The sequence below is a fragment of the Salvelinus alpinus genome, chromosome 4 (assembly GCF_045679555.1).
Source record: "Salvelinus alpinus chromosome 4, SLU_Salpinus.1, whole genome shotgun sequence".
In the NCBI taxonomy this organism is placed as follows: Eukaryota; Metazoa; Chordata; class Actinopteri; order Salmoniformes; family Salmonidae; genus Salvelinus; species Salvelinus alpinus.
Genome location: NC_092089.1, coordinates 81463515 through 81484863, shown reverse-complemented (window position 1 = coordinate 81484863; position 21349 = coordinate 81463515). Strand labels below are relative to the sequence as shown.

The 21349-nt window shown below is 42.8% G+C and overlaps 1 pseudogene; it reads right to left on the bottom strand.

The window, feature by feature from the left end:
• The window catches only part of LOC139574526 (ecto-NOX disulfide-thiol exchanger 2-like), a 395743-nt pseudogene that overhangs the window by 257261 nt on the left and 117133 nt on the right, over positions 1-21349 (bottom strand).

Sequence of the window (21349 nt, the reverse complement as noted above, 5' to 3'; positions counted from 1 at the left end):
TTAATTGCCTTGCTCAAGGGCACATTGACAGATTTTTCACCTAGTCAGTTTGGGGATTTCAACCAGCAACCTTTCGGTTACTGCTAGGCTACCGGCCGCTAGGCTACACATACACTCACACATAGACACACTTTCACACACTTTCACACTCTTCACATACGCTGCTGCTACTCTGTTGTCATGTCAGCTTTTTATTTTTGGGATTGCTAAGTTAGCTGGCCGCAAAATGATCTAAACTCGTTATAATGTTTGAATTACCAACCGGGAGGCCCCCACTGATTTTGCTAGTCAGTCTCATTCAGATATCATGTAAAAAACTGCAAACATTTCTCTCCATCTCATGGTAAAAAGGAATAGAATTGCATGAATTTAGTTTTAAAATTGCTAAATCTTCTCTCTGTCCCATTGTAAAATGTGTAGAATTGCAGCAAACTTGTTTTAAAACTGCAACATTTTATCTACACCCCATTGCAAAATGTGAGGAATTGCACTAAATTAACTCTAAAACCTATAATTGTTCTCTCCACTGTCAAGAGAGGCGCCACTAAAATGTTTTGCTCGCAGTGTGTGTGTGGGGGGGGGGGGTGTTCGGAAGCGCGAGCAACTGCGGCCCCTCATGAGGATTTTTTTGTGTCAAAGTTCATCAAAGTTGTCCATTCTGATCTATCCTGATTGCCTAGTCACTTTTACCCTTGCCTACATGTAAATATCACCTCAGTTACCTCAACTGCGATGTACACCTGCACATTGACTCGGTACCGGTACTCCTGGCATATAGCCTTGTTATTGTTATTTTATTTTATTTTGTTTCTATTTCCTTTTTTATTTTTTGCCAATTTTATGGGGTTTTTAACTGTCCATTGTTGGGAAAGGGCTCGTAAGTAAGCATTTCACGGTAAAGTCTACACCTGTTGTATTCGGCGGATGTGACAAATAAAATGTCATTTGACTTGATCAAAAAGGCCTATACACTGTACTATCTCGGTCATCCCTACAGCTATATAATATAAGTAGGCCTATGCAATTTTCGTCATCCAGCTATATACAGTATAAGAAGCCCTTTACCATCTTGGTCTTTGGTTGGTTATTTAAAGACAGTTTGAAGAATAGCCATGCAGCATGGCACCCTGTGGCTCAGCTTACTTGACATTTAAAAAGCAAGATTTCCTTACATAGACTCAGAGAAGAGGAGGAATCCATTCTCAACTTTACAAGGCAAAACTATACACAAATCTCTGCTTCTATTTTGAGACATTTAGAAGTTTAGTGGTTTAAACTTTTGGACATGGAGTAAACATCCTTTAAACATCACTGTTTGCGTCTTGGGAATCTCTCACTGCATACCTTATCCCCACACCCCCCCATCACCAGAGGAACGGTGATGCTGAGTGTGCGTGTTTCTGCATCTAACGAGATGAATATATCCATTAGAATTCCTTAACGAGGGTAAATCCACATGGCTGCTAATTAGTCCGTGCTCCATCTTCTCAGAGAGCTGGAGGACTGGACTGGTTCTTGTGATGCTAGAGAACATTAAAGCCACTAAATGTACCCAGCTCCAGATGCAGCAGATTGTCCCCATTTAACAGGTTTTCATTAGGGAGCAGATTAATGTAACACAGCAATAATAGATATAATGGCAGTGTTCTGAAAGGCTGAGGGACCCCGGCGCTGTCGTTAATGATAAGTCATCATTATCTAATGTTCTGTTGCTAAGCAGGTGCACCTAGACAGAGCCACTCTTGATGGTTTGTGAGGTGTGACTCACGTCTAAACCAGCGCACAGCGTGAGGTTTTAACGTGATAAGGATGTTCTTAAATTCACCATACTTATATTAGTCACTATCTTTTTATTCTCACATTGAACATGTCCTTTGTACCTCCATCAATCTAAACCTACTTAAGGTATTCCTGTCTTTATTTTATTTTTATTTCACCTTTATTTAACCAGGTAGGCCAATTGAGAACAAGTTCTCATTTACAATTGCGACCTGGCCAAGATAAAGCAATGCAGTGCGACAAAAACAACAACACAGAGCTACACATGGGATAAACAAACGTACAGTCAATAACACAATAGAAAAATCGATGTACAGTGTGTGCAAATGTAGTAAGATTAGGGAGGTAGGCAATAAATAAGCCATAGTGGCAAAATAAATAAATTTGCATTACACTGGAGTGATAGATGTGCAGATGATGATTTGCAGGTAGAGATACTGGGGTACAAAAGAGCAACAAAAAAAATATTACAATATGGGGATGAGGTAGTTGGGTGTGCTATTTACAGATGGACGGTGTACAGGTACAATGATCGGTAAGCTGCTCTGACAGCTGATGTCTAGTTTTGGGTTGGTAATGACGCATAGCAATAACATGAAATGTAACATATTAATTAGTGAGAACTGAAACTCTCTAGGAAGAGTGGTTCAATAACACTGACAATTAATCCTGACCAATTAAGGTCACCAAGACAGCAGAAAACATACAGCAACACCTCTCTGTATTAAATGGCTCCGGCTATTTACCAAGTTCTGCTCTCCTGCGTTTGACTTCCATGCCACCAGTTACTCATCCCTTGACAGAATTCCCGACCAGCTATGGAGTCAGCAGGAGCAGGTGCACTTGGTATAAGGGTCTGGAAGGCGTTCATGGAACGTCTGGGGGTCTCAGTCAGCCTTACCTCAGGTTTTCACCCCGAGAGTAACGGGCAGGTGGAAAGAGTTAACCAGGATGTGGGTAGGTTTCTGAGGTCTTATTGCTAGGACCGGCCGGGGGAGTGGACAGCGTTCGTGCCTTGGGCAGAGATGGCCCAGAACTCGCTCCGCCACTCCTCCACTAACCTCTCTCCCTTTCAGTGTGTGTTGGGGTATCAGCCGGTTCTGGCTCCTTGGCATCAGAGTCAGACCGAAGCTCCTGCGGTGGATGACTTGTTCCGCCCATGTCCATCTTCAGCACGCCGTGCTGCGCCAGAAAGTGGGCGCAGACCGTCACCGCAATGAGGTCCCGGTGTTCGCCCCGGGGGACCGGGTCTGCTCTTGACCCGGAACCTGCCCCTCCGCCTGCCCTGTCGGAAGCATGGTCCGCGGTTTGTGGGGCCATTTAAAGTCCTGAGGAGAGTGAACGAGGTATGTTATAGGTTACAGCTTCCTCCTGATTACCGCATTAACCCCTCGTTCCATGTGTCTCTCCTCAGGCCGGTGGTGGCTGGTCCGCTCCAGGAAGCTGAGGTGCGGGAGGTTCCTCCGCCCCCTCTGGACATCGAGGGGGCCCCGGCGTACTCAGTTTGATCCATCCTGGATTCGAGACGTCGGGCAAGGGGCCTTCAATACCTCGTGGACTGGGAGGGGTACAGTCCGGAGGAGAGATGCTGGGTTCCGGAGTAGGACATGTTGGACCCTTCTATGCTGCGGGATTTCCACCTTCTCCGCCCGGATCGCCCTGCGCGTTGTCCTCCGGGTCGTCCCAGAGGCCGGTGTCAGCGCGCTGCTGGAGCCGCGCGTCAAGGGGGGGTACTGTCACGACTTCTGCCAAAGTCGGTTCCTCTCCTTGTTCGGGCGGTGTTCGGCAGTCGATGTCACCGGTCTTCTAGCCATCATCGATCTATTTTTCCTGTTCCATTTGTTTTGTCTGGTTGTCGCACTCACCTGGTTTCAATTCCCTAATTACATGTTGTATATGTTCCCTCTGTTTCCCCCATGTCCTTGTCGGGAATTGTTTATTTTCAGTACGTGTGCTTTATATGACTGGTGCGATCAGGGTTTTGTGCCCATGTGTTTTTGTTATTTTTGTATGCCGGTAGTTTTGTACATTAAACGGCTCCGGCTATTTACCAAGTTCTGCTCTCCTGCGTTTGACTTCCATGCCACCAGTTACGCACTCCTTGACAACTGCAGTAATATGACAGTACTATAGTACCTGGAGACAGAGCTGTGTAGTGTTATGTACTTCTTATATACTGCAGTAATATGACAGTACTATAGTACCTGGAGACAGAGCTGTGTAGTGTTATGTACTTCTAATATACTGCAGTAATATGACAGTACTATAGTACCTGGAGGCAGAGCTGTGTAGTGTTATGTACCTCTTATATACTGCAGTAATATGACAGTACTATTGTACCTGGAGACAGAGCTGTGTAGTGTTATGTACTTCTTATATACTGCAGTAATATGACAGTACTATAGTACCTGGAAGCAGAGCTGTGTAGTGTTATGTACCTCTTATATACTGCAGTAAGATGACAGTACTATTGTACCTGGAGACAGAGCTGTGTAGTGTTATGTACTTCTTATATACTGCAGTAATATGACAGTACTATAGTACCTGGAAGCAGGCTGGGTCGCTTCCTCTTAATGCTCTTCTCAGCTCCGTTCTCCAGGGGACAGTCTGACACCAGCGGCACGTTGAACTGCAGGGGATCGTTGTTGGAGGACGGGTCAAAGGACAGCGGGTTCAGTCCTGAAACACAACAGAAACACAACAAGCAGCCGTGTTAAACCAGATAGACCATAGATCTATAAACCACAACAGAAACACAACAAGCAGCCGTGTTAAACCAGATAGACCATAGATCTATAAACCACAACAGAAACACAACAAGCAGCCGTGTTAAACCAGATAGACCATAGATCTATAAACCACAACAGAAACACAACAAGCAGCCGTGTTAAACCAGATAGACCATAGATCTATAAACCACAACAGAAACACAACAAGCAGCCGTGTTAAACCAGGTAGACCATAGATCTATAAACCACAACAGAAACACAACAAGCAGCCGTGTTAAACCAGATAGACCATAGATCTATAAACCACAACAGAAACACAACAAGCAGCCGTGTTAAACCAGGTAGACCATAGATCTATAAACCACAACAGAAACACAACAAGCAGCCGTGTTAAACCAGATAGACCATAGATCTATAAACCACAACAGAAACACAACAAGCAGCCGTGTTAAACCAGGTAGACCATAGATCTATAAACCACAACAGAAACACAACAAGCAGCCGTGTTAAACCAGGTAGACCATAGATCTATAAACCACAACAGAAACACAACAAGCAGCCGTGTTAAACCAGATAGACCATAGATCTATAAACCACAACAGAAACACAACAAGCAGCCGTGTTAAACCAGATAGACCATAGATCTATAAACCACAACAGAAACACAACAAGCAGCCGTGTTAAACCAGATAGACCATAGATCTGTGCAACAGACACATGAGTTCTACTATTGTAACTGCAGTATACAAACACTCATCAAAGTCCAGCGTTTTACTGACTACAGTACACTATGTGAAGAGAAGATTCAGAGAATCCACAGTGTTTCCTTTTCAAAACAGTTCAGATGTCTGTTAACTGAAGACAAAGAAGAGAGAAGACCTCCCAAAGACTAGAGAAATACAATTCTATTGAACCTGAACAAACCATGTGTTCCCTATTTTTAACAGAGTCAGGAGTTCAACACATGAAAGGAAGGAATGAAAACATAGAGTTCCCTTTTCATAGTCCAGAGTTCACTCACTGAAGAACATAAGGAAACTCCCTAAAAGAAACATGGATAATATGTATATTTTCCAAAACTCTGTTCAGACAGACAGCATCTCAGAACCAATAACAGAGTTTTTTGAACATCTTTTCTGGTCTCTTTTCTAATTTAGCGGTTTAATTTCTATCCCAGTATATTCCTGTCCTGAGAGGAACCAAGATAGGATTAAACACACAAAGACCCCTGTTAGTTATGAACTTACCACACACTCTTCATAGAAGTCTATTATCTAAAGTGACTACCATTAGTTATGAACTTACCACACACTCTTCATAGAAGTCTATTATCTAAAGTGACTACCATTAGTTATGAACTTACCACACACTCTTCATAGAAGTCTATTATCTAAAGTGACTACCATTAGTTATGAACTTACCACACACTCTTTATAGAAGTCTATTATCTAAAGTGACTACCATTAGTTATGAACTTACCACACACTCTTCATAGAAGTCTATTATCTAAAGTGACTACCATTAGTTATGAACTTACCACACACTCTTCATAGAAGTCTATTATCTAAAGTGACTACCATTAGTTATGAACTTACCACACACTCTTCATAGAAGTCTATTATCTAAAGTGACTACCATTAGTTATGAACTTACCACACACTCTTCATAGAAGTCTATCAAAAGTGACTACAGGCTCCAAAATAGCAATGGGCCAATATGTCCAACAGCTCCAAGCAGACAGTCCCTTCCTAAAACCAGTCCTTCTATTCCTCCCACAGATGGGTAGCGTCTTCCAGAGAATAAAGCAATAAGGAGAGTAGAGGCTGATGAATTATGGAAACAATAACAATGTGGATATTGCCCCAAAATCCCAGGAAACAATCAACTAATTCAATTGTGTTCCGAGCCTAATATATCAGGGATTTCCAGTTCTCTAACTGGACGTGTGTTATTTATAATTCAGAACAGGGTCTGGGAGAGACAAGCCCTGTTCTCATGAAAAATGCATAAATTCTCTAGGTTTACACTGGTTTTGCTAGACTTTGTTGTTGTCAGAAAAAAGAAAGTCTGAAGATGGAAAATGGCAACCTTCTCTTTGCCAGTGAGTCTCCATTCTACACTAAGACACACAGGGCTCAACTCTCAAACCACAAAACATGGAAATGAATTCCTGATAAACTAAACATGTTTCTCAGAGGAAAGGTGAGCTGGAGGAGGAGTTGGTCACTTGCTACCAACCAGATGAAGACTTCCACCATCCATCTTTATGTTTTGGAGTGCTGGAGAGGAGGCAGTGGCAGAAGACACAGGGACAAACAACAGACTACCTACAAACTAGCCGACATCACCACTCTGTTGTAGTCCTGAACACATCACATAGGCCAAAAGGTCATCATATACACACTGTGGTGAGGGATTCTCTGGGATCTGCTTCACTTCCACTGAACCACTGAACATGAAGTTATGTGTTGCATCAATCAGGTTTTTTGATGTCCATAACATTATATAATGATGCAAAGTACACATGGAGCCGTGAAGTGAGTGATCAGGCATTCTGTTGACATGGAAGGAGAATCTCTCTCTCTCTCTCTCTCTCTCTCTCTCTCTCTCTCTCTCTCTCTCTCTCTCTCTCTCTCTCTCTCTCTCTCTCTCTCTCTCTCTCTCTCTCTCTCTCTCTCTCTCTCTCTCTCTCTCTCTCTCTCTCTCTCTCTCTCTCTCTCTCTCTCTCTCTCTCTCTCTCTCTCTCTCTCTCTCTCTCTCTCTCTCTCTCTCTCTCTCTCTCTCTCTCTCTCTCTCTCTCTCTCTCTCTCTCTCTCTCTCCCCTCTCTCTCTCTCTCAAAGCTGCCAATGGAATCTGACACCCAGTGAGCCTCATACATTTATGGATGTGCCGGGGTAACAGCATTCTGATGAATGTTTCTCTATCTCTGCTCCACAACACAAAGCCATCCCTAATGTGTTTACAGGAGAATTTCAAATGTCTCACTCTGTTCGCCTTCTCTATAAGAGACTTGATAGAATCTGTCCTCATCAGGCCCTTCTTCCTTTCTCTCTCTCTGTTTACTTCCTTCATCTCTTTTTCTCTCTGTGTTCTGTTCTTTATGTAACCACATTTCCATCACAACAAGAACCAACCATTCCGTTCTCTCCCTCTGTGTCATCAAGGCTTTCCACATGAAGAGAGTAGATGGGTAAACAACGGGCTAATAAACAGAGGACAAATTGTCGAATAAAGTGCAGAATTGCCTTCCCTCAAACCCAGAGAAACCAGCTGGGAGATCTGCCCTATAAACATTATGCAGCAGCGTGTATAAGTTGTTGTCGAATGAAAAGGACAAGTGCTCCGTTCCTGAGAGTCTGTCTGTCTGTCTGTCTGTCTGGCATCACACAGCACACCCATTGCTTACTACTCACAAATCCACCCACACACCCTCCATCTCTCCACCTCTCTCTGCTCTGCCTGTCAGCATCCATCTGGCAGCCTCTCTCTCTTTCTCTCTTTCTTTCTCCCAGACGACAGTCTACAGACTTCTCCCAGACAACAGTCTACAGACTTCTCCCAGACATGATAAATGCCTCAGTTCATCTTCTAAACATACTAGAGTTTCATCTGATTTATACCAGAGTTTAATAACTTCAAGAGGAAATGAAAGGAGATTGGCAGTTACAGAGAAAAAAGAGCTAGATGGATTTTGAGAGGATAACAGCAATTGAAGGAGAGTCTGACACATTTGGCCTGAATAAGTGATTGTAGAGTGATATTATGCACCGTACTCCTAACCACTTTGGATCTATTTTGGGTAACTGCCTGTCTATGTCCTGTACTGTTGCTGTCCTGTCCTCTGCGGCAGTGTCCTGTACTATAGTAGTGGATCAGTTTAACTCTGATATATCTTTGCTGGGTCACTGTCTCTGTCTCACCCCTATCCTACAGCGACTCCCCCAACACACTGATGGATGGTCTGTTTCTGCAACAACATCTGGCCATAACCACAGCTCACGCTAAGAGGAGAAGAGAAGAGGGGGAAGATTCATGATTCACTCCTCTGGCAAACGGAGAGAATAAATGACAAGAGGGTAACTAGGATGTCGGTGGATTTTGGGCTGAGCAGCAGGAATGAGAGGTATGGGAGGCTGGAGAGAAGATAATGACCAATGGAGGAAATGTTGACTTCAGAGAAGAGAACTACAGGCAGGGCCAGCTCCAGGCATAAGCGACATAAGCAATCGCTTAGGGCCCCAGCCGCCAGGGGGACCCAAAACCAACAAAAAAATGTATTGAAAAAATACTCTATGAAAACTTCACCAGTCCAGAGAGAAGAATTCCCAAGGTCTTCGCTTGGAAGTGCAGGTATAGTTTGAAATGACGTTGCTGGTGGTGACTCAGATGCTCATTCATTTTTAGCCTGAAACAATCAATTCTCTCCAGATACACAAGGTGACGTCACTTTAAGACTTCTGCCAGTGGTCCTCCCAACACCAGTCTACAAAGATAGACAGGAAGACATTCAGACCCAACTTCAAAGAGACCAGAAAGTCCTTCACTGACTTGCAGCCTGTAAGTTTAAATAGCGGATAGGGGATTTTAGATGATGGTATTTTGTAAACCTTGAATGAAAGGAACAGCATTCCAAAATATGTTAAACATAACTGCACACTTCAAGACATTAGGTAGGTTTCCATCCAATCTGCGACAGATTTTCATGAGAATATTCTAAAATCTGCATAAAACAATATGCACATTTTCCCACCGTATGATGAAGTCCACATAAAACTAACTCCTGCTGTTAAAATTCCCATGTACGGAATAAAAAAACAAACAAGTTAAATTGGTTTCCATCGCATTTTCTCTACTGATGGTTTTGTCACAAACTATTGCGTTACATAGCAATACCCACTCTGGTCTTGGAACATGCCCTCTAGCCAACAGCTCGCACATTCAACACCAGTCTCAACGTCAACAGTGAAGAGGCGACTCTGGGATGCTGGTCTTCTAGAAAGAGTTGTGCTGCAAAGAAAAAGCCATATCTCAGACTAGCCAATAAAAATAAAAGATTAAGATGGGCAAAATAACACAGACAATGGACAGAGGAACTCTGCCTAGAAGGCCAGCATCCCGGAGTTGCCTCTTCACTGTTGACGTTGAGACTGGTGTTTTGCTGGTACTATTTAATGAAGCTGCTAGTTGAGGACTTGTCTGTTTCTCAAACTAGACACTCTAATGTACTTGTCCTCTTGCTCAGTTGTGAACCGGGGCCTCCCACTCCTCTTTCTATTCTGGTTAGTCCCAGTTTGCACTGTTCTGTGAAATGAGTAGTACACAGCGTTGTACGAGATCTTCAGTTTCTTGGCAATTTCTCGCATGGAATAGCCTTCATTTCTCAGAACAAGAATAGACTAACAAGTTTCAGAAGAAAGTTCTTTGTTTCTGGCCATTTTTGTAATCAAACCCACAAATGCTGATGCTCCAGATACTCAACTAAAGGCCAGTTTTATTGCTTCTTTAATCAGGACCACAGTTTTCAGCTGTGCTAACATAATTGCAAAAGGGTTTTCTAATGATCAATTAACCTTTTAAAATTATAAACTTAGATTAAATAACACAACATGCCATTGGAAAACAGTAGTGATGGTTGCTGATAATGGGCCTCTGTTGTCTTTGTAGATATTCCATAAAAAATCTGCCGTTTCCAGCTACAATAGTCATTTATAACATCAACAATGTCTACACTGTATTTCTGATCAATTTGGTTTTATTTTGATGGACAAAACATATGCTTTTCTTTAAAAAACAAGGACATTTCTAAGTGACCCCAAACAGTAGTGTATATATATTTTTAATGTAACCTTTATTTAACTAGAGGCAAGTCAGTTAAGAACAAATTCTTATTTTCAATGACGGCCTACCCCGGACAACACTGGGCCAATTGTGCACCGCCCTGCGGGACTCCCAATTACAGCTGGATGTGATTGGATTCGAACCAGGGACTGGGGGACAGTCCCTGGGACCAGTTTGAACCTAGATTCGAACGAGGAAATGTAGTGATGCCTCTTGCATTGAGATACAGTGCCTTAGACCGCTGTGCCACTCGGGAGCCCCAATTTAATCTGTAGCCTAATAAACTGCATGCTTCCCGAGTCGTAGTGGGAAGCCCACAGAACATATCATTGCATGTCTCCATGTTTACTCCAATATGATGGTTTTTATATCAATATCATATAATACATTTTTAAAAGCACAAAAAGATCCCACCATGTCGAATGAACAAACATTCAACCGCATGAAACGGTTTGCTAGAAACGTATTTATTGTTGTGTAAGTAAACCTATGAGCCCCAGCCCCAAATGAATGGAAGAAGTAGGCATCAAACAGGAATTTGATTGATTGTGTTTATTGATATAAATGGCTATAAAATATACAAAATAAATGGTGTGTGATGGCATTGTCAGTGTTCCTCCATGCTTTGCACAAGTCCTCATATTCTAAAATCAAATGATTTCGCTAACAGGTTGGGACCAACATGGTTGAGTACTTGCACCAGGCAGAGGTAGAGACCAGGCAGAGACCAGACCCTACCCATGTGGGTTGACTCTTGGGGACTGCTCAGAGGTGTTTACAGTCATTAGTAGACCGGCATTGGAGCAAGCTACACTGCTTGAGGCACTGGATGTGTGCTTAAAGTCCTATTATGTGTTTGATATCAACTTTCCCACTGTGCCCCAGCATGGGAATTCCTACAGACCATGCTGTATCAGCTGCCAGGAACAGAATCCCCCACAGTAAGACTGTTGCGAGCATGTCTTTTTTACACTGAACAATGGTGAATATGTATTTGCTCTTGTATGTAGTGTGAGATGCGTTCCTGTGAATGAATAGATCAATGGATGGATGAGCCATGTGTGTCTCATTCCAATGCTAATATTGTCAAGCCCTGACCTTAGTTCCTTTTTTATGTCTCTGTTTTGGTTTGGTCAGGGCGTGAGTTGGGGTGGGCATTCTATGTTTTGTGTTCTATGTTTTCTATTTCTGTGTGTTTGGCCGGGTGTGGTTCTCAATCAGAGGCAGCTGTCTATCGTTGTCTCTGATTGAGAACCATACTTAGGTAGCCTTTTCCCACCTGTGTTTTGTGGGTAGTTGTTTTCTGTCTTTGTGTCTGTACCAGGCAGGACTGTTTCGTTTCTTTCATTCTCTTTGTTATTTTGTTTAGTGTTCTGTTTTAATAAATTAACATGAACACTTACAACGATGCGCTTTGGTCCGATGATTCCTCATCTTCAGACGACGAACGTTACAAATATCTAATATAGTCTTAAGCCACTATTTATAGCTCCGTTAAATTGACTTTTATTTTTATTTTTTTAATGCATTTGTGCCTGTTTTTTGCCTACAGCACGGCATGTGGCTCATTTGCCTTCCATTCAACTACCGAAGCGCGTTCTGATAGCCTTTCATTCTATCACAGCAATTTATTTTAAATACCAATGTTACATTTTGGGGATTGTGAAAAGTGCTTTATGAATTAAATACAGTTATTAAGCAATGAGTCATTAGTCCACGTCCTTAGTAATATTTGTTTTTGTTTTAATTATTAAAATGTTGTAAATTATCTTTTAAATGTCCAATGGTTAATCTATTGCTCAGTTATCACTTGGCTCATGTAAATAATATTGTAGATGTCCCTTTAAACATCCTATGGTCAAAATCCCCATAGTGTTTTATTGTAGCTACATTAAAAGATTAAACAATTCATTTGGGGAAATATCCAGTCTTTGCAATTTTCTTCATTACCATGCTGATGATTTCAAGATGTATTGGATTTACTTGTATCTGTTAAAGACGGTTGCATACATGTTGTTTAGTATATTTACTACATTTAGTATCTTCAGATTTTTTGTCTGTGAGAAAATGTACCTCAACAATTTGCCACAACTAATTTGCAAGTGAAAATATGAGCTTGCTTCAAATTTGCGGCAAACAGTAGAATGTTCGACACAAGTTTCCCAGAATTGTTTTCCAGAAGTTCACAAGTTGCCGCAAATTTACCGCAACAGTTTGCCACAAAACTAATTTGCATGGGAAAATATGAGCTTGCCGCAAATTTACCACAACAGTTTGCCACAAAACTATTTTCAATATGAAAATATGAGCTTTCAACAGATTTGCTACAAATTGGCCAAAGGTTTGCCACAACTGTTTGCCAGAAGTCTGTTTTTTTGGTAAGGGTCAATTGGGGTCTCAACTTACTGTTGAGAGTTAGAATAGTACAGTAGGTGCAATTTTAAAATGTGATTGTGCATCAGCAGTTTTTCTCTTGTTATGTCAGTCAGTGACAGTCACTCAATAAGCCATGTCAGCTAACAATTTTTTAATTGGAAAGTTAGTCTAGCCAGCTATCTAAACTGTGCCCAGGGGCCCTGACCTCCAGGGGGCCCCCATTGATTTTGTTAATCACTCTCACTCAGATATCACTAATATGGCATAAGTCTTGGCAAAAAGTTTAGAATTGCATGATTTATTTTAAATAAAATTCCTTTACTTCTCTCCGCCCCATGGGAAAATGTGTAGAATTGCAGAAAGCTTGCCTTAGAAGTGCAATATTTTCTGTACTCCCCATGGCAAAATGTGTAGAATTGCAGGAAATTAACTTTAACATGTAAATATTTCTCTCCGTCATCAAGAGGGAGGCCACTAAAACATTTTTCCCGCGAGGTGGAGGGCCCCAACCAAATTTCGCTTAGGGTCCCAAAAAGGCTAGGGTTGGCCCCGACTGCAGGGATCAGGAAAACAGTACACAGAGAGATAGAGGATATATAAAGGGCATGTTAACATCACACTATTCAAGACTCATAAAGGGGATGGAAATGAACCCTCTGGGGGAAAGGGTAACGTGAAACGGGGGGAAACCAGCAGCAGCTGTCAGTGCATTAGAAGGCTTTCTAATAGCCCTATATCCATAAACTACTGATTGCGCTGCTAGTGTAATACTGTTAATGTTAGTGTTAAACTGTCACTTATGCATGATACCCAATGCTTTCGCTAACTCGTGATGATACCCAATGCTATCACTAACATGGGTCAATAATCTGCTAATACTATCGGTAACAACGTGAGAGCATTTGGGATGCTGGGAACGACACTGCTTCAAACATCAAAGCGCTAACTGAGAGCAGGTAGGGCTTCTCTCTCTCTCCTTCCATTTTGTTCTGTCGATCCTCCCTTACCAGAGGGCCCCGTGAAGGGTGGAGGGGAGGACGGCTGTAGGGCTGCAGGCTGTGTGCAGGCTGTGTCTCTGAGACGCCTCAGAGCTCCTGTGTGATGACAGCCTGAGGAAAAAGGCTGCAATACTCTCAGCTGAAGTAATGAGACAGGATAATAGCACTGACAAATACCAGCAGGAGGGAGAGAGGCAGCGAGAGAAAGAGAGAGAGAAAGAGAGAGAGCGAGAAGGAGATACTGACAGACAGAGAGAGAGGGTTCTGCTGATGGGCTTCTGAGTTTTTCTGCATTAACCTCTCTGGGATCGCGGGACGCTTGCGTCCCAACAGCCTGTTAAAATGTAGAGCGCCAGATTCCAAAAAAAATCTATAAAATCAAACTTTATTAAATTACACATATAAGATACCAAATTAAAGCTACACTCGTTGTGAATCCAGCCAACATGTCAGATTTCAAAAAGGCTTTTCGGCGAAAGCATAAGATGCTATTATCTGATGATAGCACAATGTCAACAAAGAGAGTGTAGCATATTTCAACCATGCCGGCGCTACTCAAAACGCAGAAATAAAATATAAAACATGCATTACCTTTGACGAGATTCTTTTGTTGGCACTCCAATATGTCCCATAAACATCACAAATGGTCCTTTAGTTCGATTAATTCCGTCCATATATATCCAAATTGTCCATTTATTTGGCGCCGTTGTACCAGGAAAAACAGCGTTCAATTTGCGCAAAATCACGACAAAATATCTAAAAAATTACCTCTAAACTTTGCCAAAACATTTCAAAGTACTTTTGTAATACAACTTAAGTTATTTGTAAACGTTAATAATCGATCAAATTGAAGACTGGTCAATCTGTTTTCAATACAGGATATCAACAAACTCACGGTACTTTTCAAGTCTTGCTCAACTCTCAAACATAAACAAACGACGTCACTCCACCTCCGGGTCAATATCTTTCTCTGTTAACTAAGGAAAAACCTTAACCTTTTTCCATACAATGGCGACATCCAGTGGAAGCAGTAGGAACTACGTGTATACTGATTAGAATTCTGGTTTGCCCATAACAAACCATTGAACATACAGGAACTTAAAAAGAAAAAAGTTAGTCCTCAGGGTTTTGACTGCTATATAAGTTCTGTTATACTTACAGATATGATTCAAACAGTTTTAGAAACTTCAGAGTGTTTCCTATCCAAATCTACTAATAATATGCATATCTTATATTCTGGGGATGAGTAGCACGAAGTTGAAATTGCGCACGCTATTTTTCCCTAAGTGAAAACTCTGCACCCTATCCTCAAGAAGTTTTAAGATAGAATTGGAGTTGGATAAATGCAGATAAACTTGAAATCCTTGGCAAAGATTTATACAGGATACTAACCTCCATATCAAAACCTTCAAACCAAATCAAAATATCATACCTAAAACCATGATTTTGGACAAAATTACCTGAATGGACTATTACTACCGAGTACTATCAAGAAAAAACTTCTAACAAACTAAGAATGTTGTTCATTGACTACAGCTCAGCATTCAACACAATAGTACCCTCCAAGTTCATCATTAAGCTTGAGGGCCTGGGTTTGAACCCCGCACTGTGCAACTGGGTCCTGGACTTCCTGACGTGCCGCCCCCCAGGTGGTGAAAGTAGGAAACAACACCTCCACTTCACTGATCCTCAACACTGGTGCCCCACAACGGTGCGTGCTCCTGTACTCCCTGTTCACCCATGACTGAGTGGCCATGCACGCCTCCAACTCAATCATCAAGTTTGCAGATGGCACAACAGTAGTAGGCCTGATTACCAACAATGACGAGACAGACTACAGGGAGGAGGTGAGGGCCCTGGAAGTGTGGTACCAGGAAAATAACCTCTCACTCAACGTAAAAACAAACAAACAAAGGAGCTGATCATGGACTTCAGGAAACAGCAGGGGGAGCACTCCCATATCCACATCGAAGGGTACAGCAGTGGACAAGGTGCAAAGCTTAAAGTTTCTCGGCGAACGCATCACAGACAAACTGAAATGGTCCACCCACACAGACAGTGTGGTTCAAAAGGCGCAACAGCACCTCTTCAACCTCAGGAGCCTGAAAAAAGCTGGCTTGGCACCTAAAACCCTCACAAACTTTTAAAGATCCACAATTGAGAGCATTCTGTCGGGCTGTCCAGAGGGTTGTGTGGTCTGCCCAACGCATCACCGGGGGCAAACTACCTTCCAGGACACCCACACCACCCAATGTTACAAGAAGGCTAAAAAGATCATCAAGGACAACAACCACCCGAGCCACTGCCTGTTCACCCCATTATCATCCAAAAGGTGAGGTCAGTACAGGTTTATCAAAGCTTGGACTGAGAGACTGAAAAACAGCTTCCATCTCAAGGCCATCAGACCGTTAAATATCCATCACCAGCACATTAGAGGCTACTGCCCTATATACATTGACTTGAAATCACTGGCCACTTTAATAATGGAACACTAGTCCCTTTCATAATGTTTACATATTTTGCATTACTCATCTCATATGCATATACCGTATTATATTATTTTCTACTGTATCTTAGTCTATGCCGCTCTGACATTGCTCGTCCAAATATGTATATATTATTAATCCCATTCCTTTACTTCATATTTGTGTGTATTGTGTGTATTGTTGGGAAAGTGTTAGATAATGCTGCACTATTGGAGCTAGAAACACAAGCATTTCGCTACACCCGCAATAACATCTGCTAAACACGTGTATGTGACCAATAACATTTGATTTGAACAGACCCCACCCCCACCTAACGGCCCCCCTGTCAGCTCCCTTGATAGCCCCCTTGACAACCCCCACACATCCACTGAGGTAACACAAAAGCCAGAGATTGTGCTCTTCATTGACTCAAATGGCAAATACATTCAAGAGGATAAACTTTTGTGTCTGGTGCCCAAACATTAGGCATGCCCTGGAGCTGCTGTCAGAGTACAGACTAGGGTCCCCGAGCCACATCAATTCACATGGGCACAAATGACCTGAGGGCCCAGCAGGAAAGGGTGGCCACAGCACTCTAAGGGGGTGATTTAAAAAGCTTCTTCCACTTTCCCCAACGCACAAGTGGTTATCTCCACCCTGCTACCGCGAAAAGACTTTCACCCTGCCACCATACAGTGGGTGAATGCAAGCATTTCGCGAGACTGTGCCTCAAAACCTAATGTTGACACCATGAAGAACTTCACCATCAACAGTAGACCCAGCACCGCACACAGGAGTAACAGAGCAACGGACACTCCGCCCAAGCCAGCAAGACACCCTACCAGACCTGCAAGACCCCTTACTGAAGAACCTGCACAGAGAGAACCCATGCCAAGAGGACCTAAACCGAGACCACAGCATCACCAGCCACACCCCCAACCAGCCAAGACCACCCCAAGCAAACCCTGGCCACACCATATATAGGCCCCACAATAGCAGACCTATGCCCCTTCTGCCCACCCCATGCCCCCCACCCCTGCGGCAAGGACCTCAACATGACAGCAGGACATATGCCCAGGCCGTGAGCAGAGCAACATGACCAACCCCCACTATTACACCCACCCAAGCCCCATCCTGCGACCAGTTCACACCTACTGTAATGGTCCGGGCCTAAACCACACAAAAACAACACTAGACAGTATGGAACACAAAGCTTTTACTATCTCATCCTGGAATATACAAGGTCTGAGGTCATCTGCCTTTGGCCTAAAGAGCAGGAACCCAGACTTCAAAGAAATTGGAAAAAACACCATTGTCATCCTACAAGAAACATGGTATAAAGGAGACGGACATAATAGTTGCCCACTAGGTTACAGAGAGCTGGTAGTCCCATCCACCAAACTACCAGGTGTGAAACAGGGAAGAGACTCAGGGGTCATGCTAATTTGGTATAGAGGAGACCTAATTAGGGCTAGGCGTCCCGCTAGCGGGACAACTTCCAGTGAAACTCAAATAAATAATCATACAAATTATGGATATTAAACATGTAGGTACATACAAATGTCTTATATCGGTTGAAAGCTTACATTATTTTTAATCTAACTGCACTGTCTGATTTACAGTAGCCATTACAGCGAAAGCATCCCATGTGATTGTTTGAGGACAGCGCCCCCAAAAATATTTTTATTAAATTAAATTTGTACAAAAAGGAACATTTTACATCTGGCTAGAAATTAATAAGGAAATGATCTCAACAGAGAAAAATTTCCTCCTGTGTACTACCTATATCCCCCCAATAGAATCTCCATACAATTACAGCTTCTCCATCCTAGAGGGGGAGATCAACAATTTCCAGGCCCAGGGACATGTCTGTTGCAACCTAAATGCCAGAACTGGACAAGAACCTGACAACCTCAGCACACAAGGGTGTTTGTCACACCTACCTGGAGGTGACAGCATTCCCTCCCCCATATGCCCCCCTAGACACAACTACAACAACATAACCAACAAAAACGGGTCACAACTCCTGCAGCTCTGTCGGACACTGGGTATGTCCAGTACATAGACAATGGGAGGCTTTGAGGGGACTCTTACAGTAGGTACACCTATAGCTAATGTCTTGGCAGTAGTACTGTAAACAACTTTATCACTGACCTCAACCCAGAGTCTCTTAGAGAGTTCACAGTCAGCTCACTGACACCCCTATCAGATCACATCAAAATCACAGTCTACTTGAAAAGAGCTATGCTCAATCCTGAGGCATCAAAGCCAAAGGAACTGAATAATATTAAGAAATGCTATAGTTGGAAGGAAAGTAGTGTGGAAATCTACACACAAATTATTAGGCAACAACAAATGAATTCCGTCCCGACAATTTCCTGGACAAAATCAAATCAAATGTTATTGGTCACATACACATGGTTAGCAGATGTTATTGCGAATGTAGCAAAATCATTATGCTTCTTGATCTGACAGTGCAGCAGTATCTAACAGGTAATATCTAACAAATTCCACAACAAAACCTAATACACACAATCTAGTAAAGGAAAGGCATGAGAATATATAAGCATAAAATATATGGATGAGCAGTGACAGAGCGGCTAAGATGCAATAGATAGTAAAGAATAGATAGTGACGGATACAGTATACATTATATACATATGAGATTTATAATGCAAGATATGTAAACATTCTTAAAGTGGCATTATTAAAGTGACTAGTGTTCCATTTATTAAAGTGGCTAATGATATCAAGTCTGTAGGTAGGCAGCCACTCTCTGTGCTAGTGGTGGCTGTTTAACAATCTTATGACCTTGAGATAGAAGCTAATTTTCAATCTTTCTGTCCCAGCTTTGATGCACCTGTACTGACCTCGCCTTCTGGATGGAAGCGGGATGAACAGGTAGTGGCTCGAGTGGTTATTGTCCTTGATAATCTTTTTTGCCTTTCTGTGACATCAGGTGTTGTAGATGTCCTGGAGGGCAGGTATCTTGCCTCCGGTGATGCGTTGGGCAGAGCGCACCACCCTCTGGAGAGCCCTGAGGTTGTGGGCGGTGCAGTTACCGTATCAAGCGGTGATACAGCCCGACAGGATGCTCTCAATTGTGCACCTGTAAAAGTTAATGAGGGTTTTTGGGAAATTTTTTCAGCCTCCTGAGGTTGAAGAAGCATTTTTGCAACTTCTTCACCGCACTGTCTGTGTGCATGGACCATTTCAGTTTGTCGGTGATATGTACACCGAGGAACTTAAAACTTTCCACCTTCTCCATTGCTGTCCCGTCGATGTGGATAGGGGGGTGCTCCCTCTGCTATTTCCTGAAGTTCATGATCATCTCTTTCATTTTGGTGACATTGAGTGAGAGGTTATTTTCCTGACACCACACTCCGAGGGCCCTCACCTCCTCCCTGTAGGCTGTCTCGTCGTTGTTGGTAATCAAGCCTACCACTGTAGTGTTGTCTGTAAACTTGATGATTGAGTTGGAGGCATGCATGGCCATGCAGTCGTGGGTGAACAGGGAATTACAGGAGAGAGCTGAGAACCTATGATCACTCGGCTACACATGCCTCTCTTTAATGTCAATTTGCCTTGTCTTCTGCTGTTTCGGTTAGTTATTGTTTAATTTCACTGTAGAGCCCCTAGTCCAGCTCAACATGCCTTAGATAGCTCTTTGTCACACACCCCACACATGGGGAGACCTCACCTGGCTTAGCTGGTGTCTCCAGAGATGCAAGCTCACTCATCGTCACTCAATGCCACCACTGTACTCACATCCTACCATACCCTTTTCTGTACATTATGCCCTGAATCAATTCTACCACACCCAGAAACCTGCCCCTTTCATTCTCTGTTCCCAACGCACTAGACAACCAGTTCCTATAGCCTTTAGCCATACCCTTATCCTACTCCTCCTCTGTTCCTCTGGTGAAGTAGAGGTTAACCCAGGCCCTGTAGCCCACAGCATCACACATATTCCCCAGGCGCTCTCATTTGTTGACTTCTGTAACAGTAAAAGCTTTGCGTTCCTGGTTTCATGCATGTTAACATCAGAAGCCTCCTCCCTAAATTTGTTTTATTCACTGCTTTAGCACACTCCGCCAACCCTGATATCCTAGCCATGTCTGAATTCTGGCTCAGGAAGGCCACCAAAAATTCTGAAATTTCCATCCCCAACTACGACATTTTCCGTCAAGATAGAACTGCCAAAGGGGGCGGAGTTGCAATCTACTGCAGAGATAGCCTGCAGAGTTCTGTCATACTATCCAGGTCTGTACCCAAACAGTTCAAGCTTCTTCTTTTAATAATCCACCCTTCCAGAAATAAGTCTCTCACTGTTGCTGCTTGTTATTGACCCCCCTCAGCCCCCAGATGTGCCCTGGACACCATATGTGAATTAATTGCTCCCATCTATCTTCAGAGTTCGTACTGTTAAGAAACCTAAACTGGGATATGTTTAGCACCCCGGCCGTCCTACAATCTAAGCTAGATGCCCTCAATCTCACACAAATGATCAAGGAACCTACCAGGTAAAACCCAAAATCCATAAACATAAGCACCCTCATAGATATCATCCTGACCAACTTCCCTCTAAATACACCTCCTCTATCTTCAACCAGGATCTCAGCGATCACTACCTCATTACCTGTGTCCGTAAGTCAAACGACCACCCTTCATCACTGTCAAACACTCCCTAAAACATTTCAGCGAGCAGGCCTTTCCAATTGACCTGGCCCGGGTATCCTGGAAGGATATTGACCTCATCCCGTCAGTAGAGGATGCCTGGTTGTTCTTTATTAAGAACTAATATATCTTTCATTTGCTGTCCAACCTGTATTTTTTTGTCAAGTTTATGATTAGTTATCGATTAGATTAGGTGCCTCTCCAAGATGGCGCCGGACAGATTGCTTGAAGTTTGACTACTAATCACATTGTATAACCACGATTTGTGCCGTTAAATATGCACATTTTCGAAAAAAACGTATATGCATTGTGTTATATGATGTTACAGGACTGTCATCTGATGAAGTATATGAAGGTTAGTCAAAAATTATATATCTTTTGCTGGTTTGTTAGGATCGCTAACCTTTGCTGCTGGTAAACAGCTTGTGTTTCTGGCTATTGGGGTAAGCTAATATAATGCTATATTGTGTTTTCGCTGTAAAACAC